The sequence below is a fragment of the Rhineura floridana genome, chromosome 1 (assembly GCF_030035675.1).
Source record: "Rhineura floridana isolate rRhiFlo1 chromosome 1, rRhiFlo1.hap2, whole genome shotgun sequence".
Taxonomy (NCBI): Eukaryota; Metazoa; Chordata; class Lepidosauria; order Squamata; family Rhineuridae; genus Rhineura; species Rhineura floridana.
Window position 1 is genome coordinate 33,861,006 of NC_084480.1, and position 6,750 is coordinate 33,867,755.

General features: G+C 39.6%; 1 pseudogene; it reads right to left on the reverse strand.

Annotated features, from left to right (window-relative positions):
* Window positions 1-230: 230 nt before the first annotated feature.
* Window positions 231-349, reverse strand: LOC133375885 (5S ribosomal RNA; annotated as a pseudogene).
* Window positions 350-6,750: the final 6,401 nt, after the last annotated feature.

The window sequence follows — 6,750 nt, forward strand, 5'->3', positions numbered from 1 at the left end:
CACACCTGAGGAACTCTTTGAGAAGTTCACCTCCTGGAGAAATTTGATGAAATGGTTCACCTTCAGATAAGATGGTCAATTTCACAAGGCCATCAGCTTAACATTAGTTGTTGTTATATGCCTTCAAGTTGATTACGACTTATGGTGACCCTATGAATCTTTTTTGGATATATTCATAGGGTTTTCATGGTAAGAGGTATTCAGAGGTGGTTTACCATTGCCTTCTTCTAAGCCTGCGGCACCCAGTATTCCCAGGCGCTCTCCCATCCAAGTACTAACCAGGCCTGATCCTGCTTAGCTTCCAAGATCAGACAAGATCTGGCGTGTTCAGGGCAGTATAGCCCTAGTCTGCTTAACAAACTCTTACTGAAAGAAACAGGGCAATGTAAAATATTTGGGGAGAGTGGCTAGGACTCATTGCTATCCTTTCGAGACAACCCTGCTTATCACAGGTGCTTTGAGTATTGGATGCCAACACTTGTGAGACTGCACCTGTGGAGGGCAGAAAGGGATCTGAGATGGAATGGAGAATGTTTCTGCTAAGATGCTGTTGCATTTGTTTTCTAAGTACTTTCATTTTTTAAAAAAAATATGCCGTCTGGTTTATTGGGGGCACCTTTTGTCGATCAAATGCGTTTGATTCTTTTAGCCCTTTAATCGACTACAAGGTTTGACCGTAATAATGACTTACCTTAAAATTCAGAAATATTGCTTGGGGAAATATAGATGAAACAGCCACAAAATGAGACCTCTTTTCTCTTCCCTTTCAAAATGTTGCCCAGTCTAGCAAATCAATAATGTGTCTGACAAGAAAATAATAAGCACCTAGACAGGAATCTCAGAACTATGGCACATTGCTCCCACCTTCTGTTCTTTAGTGGCAGGACTTAAGAGTCAGTTCTCGGACTGCTTATGGAAAATGTTTCACAACAAGCAAAGAGATTTCCTGAGCAGTTTATTTACTACTCTGTTCTGTTATTTATTTTACTATTACATTATTACGTTTATATCCCACTTTTATATCCCACCCAGCTCAAGGTGGCATACATGGTTCTCCCATTCCCATTTTATCCTCACAACACCTTTGAAGCAATTTATGCTGAGAGATGGTGACTGGCCCAAGGTCAAACAGTGAGCTTCATGGCTGAGTGGGGATTTGAATCCTGATCTCCCAAGGTGTAGTCCAACACTCTAACCACTACACCACATTGACTCTCACACCACACTCTTTGCCTCATTAGCCCAGTTCTAAAGCTCAGATGCAAAACCTACTGTTTCTTGTTTGCTCTAGATGAAAAAAATGACCAGATAGGGAAAGTTTAGCTTAATAGTACTGCTGCTGCTGCCACTACTCTATTATTATTGTTGTTGTTGTTGTTGTTGTTGTTATTATTTGTAAAGGACTTCTGAATGTTCAAAGTCCTTCACATGATTTCAAATTCCTCACATCAACCTTGTAAGGTAGTCTTACATGACAGCTTAAGAAGGGTATCAGCAAACTGGAATGTGTCCAGAGGAGGACAACAAAGATGAAGAAGGCCCTGTATATCAAGTCCTATGAGAAAAAGGTTGAAGGTGTTTAGGCTGGGAAGATATAATTAAGAGGCGATATGGGAGCCACCTTCAAATGTCTGAAGGGATGTCTCATAGATGATGGATCAAATTTGTTTTCTGTTGTTCCAGAGAGTAAGACATGAATCACTGGGTACAAATTGCAAGAAAGGAGATTTTAGCTAAACGTTAGGAAGAGCTTCCTGATGGTACAGGGTGTGTGACAGTGGAACAGACAGGTGGATTCTCTTGCATTAGACGTTATTCACCAACAGGCAAAAAAAAACCCCTTGCGGTTTAAGAACGTCCCTATAGCCAACAGATATTTCTATCAAACTTTAAAAAGCAGGGAAATTGGGCAGCTCTAGTGAATGCACCAGGGGAGCAGGAGACCTGACCTCCTCTCTGAGATATTGTACTGTCCCACAAATTTGTAAAAATGCAAACACAATTTGGGTTGGTCTTTCACAGTCCAATCCACTTCCTGTGTAGCTTGGAAGACTTTAGAAAGTTTGGAAGATGGATTTAGAAAGGGAAGAGGCACCAGAGATCATATTGCAAGCATATGTTGGATAATGGAACGGACAAAGGAATTTCAGAAGAAAATCACCCTGTTCTTTATAGATTACAGCTAAGCCTTTGACTGTGTAGATCATGGAAAACTATGGAATGCTTTAAAAGAAATGGGGGTGCCACAGCATCTGATTGTCCTGATGCACAACCTATACTCTGGACAAGAGGCTACTGTAAGGACAGAATATGAAGAAACCGATTGGTTCTCCATTGGAAAGGGTGTGAGACAGGGGTGTATTTTATCACCCTATTTATTTACTCTATACGCAGAACATATCATACGGAAAGGAGGATTGGACCAAGATGAAGGAGGTGTGAAAACTGGAGGGAGAAATATCACTAATTTAAGATATACGGACGATACCATACTACTGGCAGAAACCAGTAATGATTTGAAATGAATGCTGATGAAAGTTATAGAGGAAAGCACAAAAGCAGGACTACAGCTAAATGTCAAAAAGACTAAAGTAATGACAACAGAAGATTTATGTAACAATAATGTAAGATATGCAGACAATACCATACTACTAGCAGAAACCCAGTAATGGTTTGAAACGAATGCTGATGAAAGTTAAAGGAGGCCAGGCCTGGCAACCAAGAGGTCTTCTGTATCTTTAAAAGTTGTGCAGGGGGAAGGGAGAATTCCACCTTGTGGTTTTTCCCATTACAGAGTTGCAACAACACCTGCGGTTGGCTGACTTTCTCTTCTCCTAAAGATACAGGATCAGTCTCAGTCCCTGAGCCTGGCAACCGTATATTCATATTCGGCATACTTGGTTAATGAGAAAGATCAATAGAATATACAGGCATACCCTGCTTTAACATTCGCAATGGGACCGGAGAGTATACTTTAAGCAAAAATAAACTTTAAGTGAAGCGATTGTCTTCACTTGTACTGCACGCAATCACCACTAGTTGGCAGTGGCGTCATGCCAATAAAGTGTACGTTATTGCGAAGCGCGTGAATGTTAAGTGGGGTATGGGGATGTATGGAGCATGTACGTTATAGCGAGGCAACGTTAAGTGAAGCGATGTTAAGTGGGGTATGCCTGTATATTGTCGGAATGGGATAAGTTTCATATGGTGACGGTGGGCTATCACTCTCTTAAAGGAACTGCTTTCTAATCCCTTTATATCTGTATTGATCTTCCAGTTCCCTTCAGAATCATGACTTTCAGAGGAACCTGTGAGGGTCATTTCTTCAGGATCTAATTTTCAGCAGCTTAACTCTGAAGTAAGCCTATTATTTTAATGCAACCAGGGAGAGTGGCACTAAAATCCCAATCTAATGTATGCTTACTCAGAAGTAAGTCCCATTGAATTCTACAGGATTTACTCACAAGTACATGTGCAAAGGATGGTAGCCTAATGATGCAATCCTATGCATTTTTACTTAGAAATTGTGTGCAGTGGTGCTTACTCTCTAGGAAGTACAATTGGGACTGCAGCCTAAGTATGTATGTTGATATATTAAGCTGATTTACTGAACTGTGATGTACTTTGAACTTTTCTTATTAGTGCAATTTTATTGTTGATCTTATGCTGTTCTCCACCATGGCATTTTTTTCCCTCGATGTCGGTGGTATAGACATTTTTGCAAATAAATGTGTCTTGATTCTGCCATTTGTTCCATTCTAATAATAGCTACTACTCACCAAAAGAGAAAGAAGAAAAATATTTCCCTTTCTCCACCCTTCACAGGATAGAATCATCAAGGTCCATATTTTGGTGTAGTGCTCCTTAGTTTCAGTTTCACTATTGCAGAAGTGCAATGGCCTTACATTAGAATTTATTTCTCTGCAAGCCAAAAAGCAAAGAAACGGTATTCTAAATATCTGCTTGTTAGGAGAGCAGACCTTTGTTTATTAACTAGACTTGCTTCCTTTGTTAGGCTGTATTCAGAGAAGCATCAAGAAGTATAACTGCACTGATGTACTTTTAGCTTGTAGCTTTACCAATACTCAGTGGACACAAAATTCATTCTCTGTGTCATTATAGTAAGTACCATTAATAGCATAGTGTCTTAATTATTTGTCAACCCTTACTGTTTGATATCCATAACTGGCATTTTCTGTCTTACTCTCTAAAACAAAATATTCCTGTTGACAAGGTTAAAATCCTACCCCCTACCCCCCAAAAGCACAAACAAATTCAGGAAATCAGATTCTGTATGCACAAATGATGGTCCTGGATTGTTTTTTTGGGGATAAGATCCTGCATGCACAAATCGTGGTGTGCAGCAAAGTGGGGGAGCACTGACTTCCATATTAGGGTGTATGCAGGCAGTAGTCCTGCACTGCAGACAGTACGAAAAATATGAACAATTTTGCTCTCTTTGATGTCATTGATCATTTGTTGGGAATTGGATTAGGTCACTGGCAACATTAGAATTTCGTTATAGAATGCACAGAACCTCAAACTCTACTACATAGGGGTTTTTTTGGCATAAATAAACAATCTGAGAAAAATTTTACAACAGAACATAAACAGAGTCATGTTGGAACAGGTAAAGATCCATCAAATCCATAACTCTGTTTCCCTTTGTGATAAACCATTAACCTTTGGGAAGCCCATAAGCAGGGCTTGAAAGCAGTAGTGCTCTTCCACTGTTGATCCCAAGCAACTGATACTCAGAGGTATACTTAACCTGAACTTGGGGTGTCTATGTAGCCGTCATGACTAGCAGCCACTTATAGGCTTATTATTTTCAATTATTTTGACTAATCCCCTTTTAAGCTGTCTCAGTTGGTGTCTTGTGGCAGTGAATTTCATAAATTAATTATGTGAAGTAGTTCTTTCTTTCCTGTCCTGAATCTCTCCTGCAATGGAGATTCCTTTGAAGACCCCAAGTTTAGCATGATGGAAGTGGAAGAAAATGTTCCCTCTATCCATTTTCTTCACACCATGCATCATTTTATTAATCGCAGTCTTTTCCCTCTTTCTCACTCATGTCTCCACTTAGGGGACTTGTTCCAGACTCCTGATCATTTTGGTTGCCCTTTCCTACATCTTTTCCAGCTCTACAATACCTTTTTTGAGATGTGGCAACCAGAACTGTACATATGTAGTCACACCTATTTGTATAGATTTTCCCAATAATCCCTAGTTTGGAAGGTGTCTGTCCATCTCCTCCCCCCACCCTCATTACAGCTGTTGCACACTGTTTTCATGGCCCCAAGACATTTTTCCTAGTTATCACCAGCTCAGATTCCATCAGTGGATTATGATTATGATAATGATGACGATGATGCTCCAATGTGCATCACTTTTTACTTACTTACATTGAACTTCATCTTTTCTTTTGTTGTCCATTCACCCAGTTTGGAGGGAGCCTTTCTTGGGCTCTTTGCAGTCCTTATGGGCTTTCATCATCCTGAATAACTTGATGTCATCATTGCCAAACTCATAAATGATCTGGAGCTAGGGTGATGTCAATGTTTACACTCCTAATACCAACCAAAAAGGTCTTTAATAAAAGACTGGGTGAAATTAGCAGTATCCTTTCGGAGCAGAAGAATTAATTATAGGGGGAGATAGGAATCTAGTAACTGATGATCAGAGAGACCAGTGGTTCCCAAACTCCCCCCCTCCATGGAACAGTTGAAAATTGCAGATGGTCGTGGCAGACCACTTAATGATTTTTCTGCCTGTTGTAGCAACTGTAATACACTGCACTAGAGGGTATATGATTTTTAATGGCATTTTATTGGTTTGATTTCATATATTGTATTTTGTTCTATTACAATTCAAATCGTCATACAATCAAACACAAAACAAGAAATCAAAGAAGCAATGCAAATACAAATCAAAGAAGCAATGCAAATACAAATACAAATGCAAATACAAATCAATATGGATATTTAATGTGGATATGCTGCAGACCACCTGAATGAAGCTCATGGACCCCTAGTGGTACATGGAGCACAGTTTGGGAACCCTTGAAATAGACTGATCTCAAGCAAAGTAGCCCGAAGTTGCAAAAAGCCTTATTTTATTACATGTATGCAAAATCAAATAAAAGTATATGCAGTGACAGATGGGTGGAGAATTTTTTATAGCCAAGAATGAGGGTTTTTTTTAATTATTCCAATCCAAACATAGCATATCGAAAAGCAGAACATTTTTCTGCTGCCTCAGAAATATTGGGTATGGCTGCAAAAGCATAAACAGACTAAGATAGAGGATCAGAGCACTGTATTGCTAGAATTAAATAAAAATAAACTTTGTAAGGAATAGAAGAGAGAGCCAGTGTGGTGTAGCAGTTAAGGTGTTAGACTATGACCTGGGAGACCAGGGTTCGAATCCCCACATAGCCATGAAGCTCACTGGGTGACCTTGGGCCAGTCACTGCCTCTCAGCCTCATGAAAACCCTATTCATAGGGTCACCACAAGTCGGAATCGACTTGAAGGCAGTACATTTACATTTAGGAATAGAAGTACAATGGATGGAAGTTCAAAGGTAAAAAAATGTTAAATAAAAAATAAAGGCAGATTAATAAACTTGCTCGAGTTAAGTAATAAGTCAGGTTTAAAAGACATTACTGAATAGCAGTAAAGACTTTATTGAAATGGGAATGGACTGCCTTCAAGTCGATCCCGACTTATGGCGACCCTATGAATAGGGT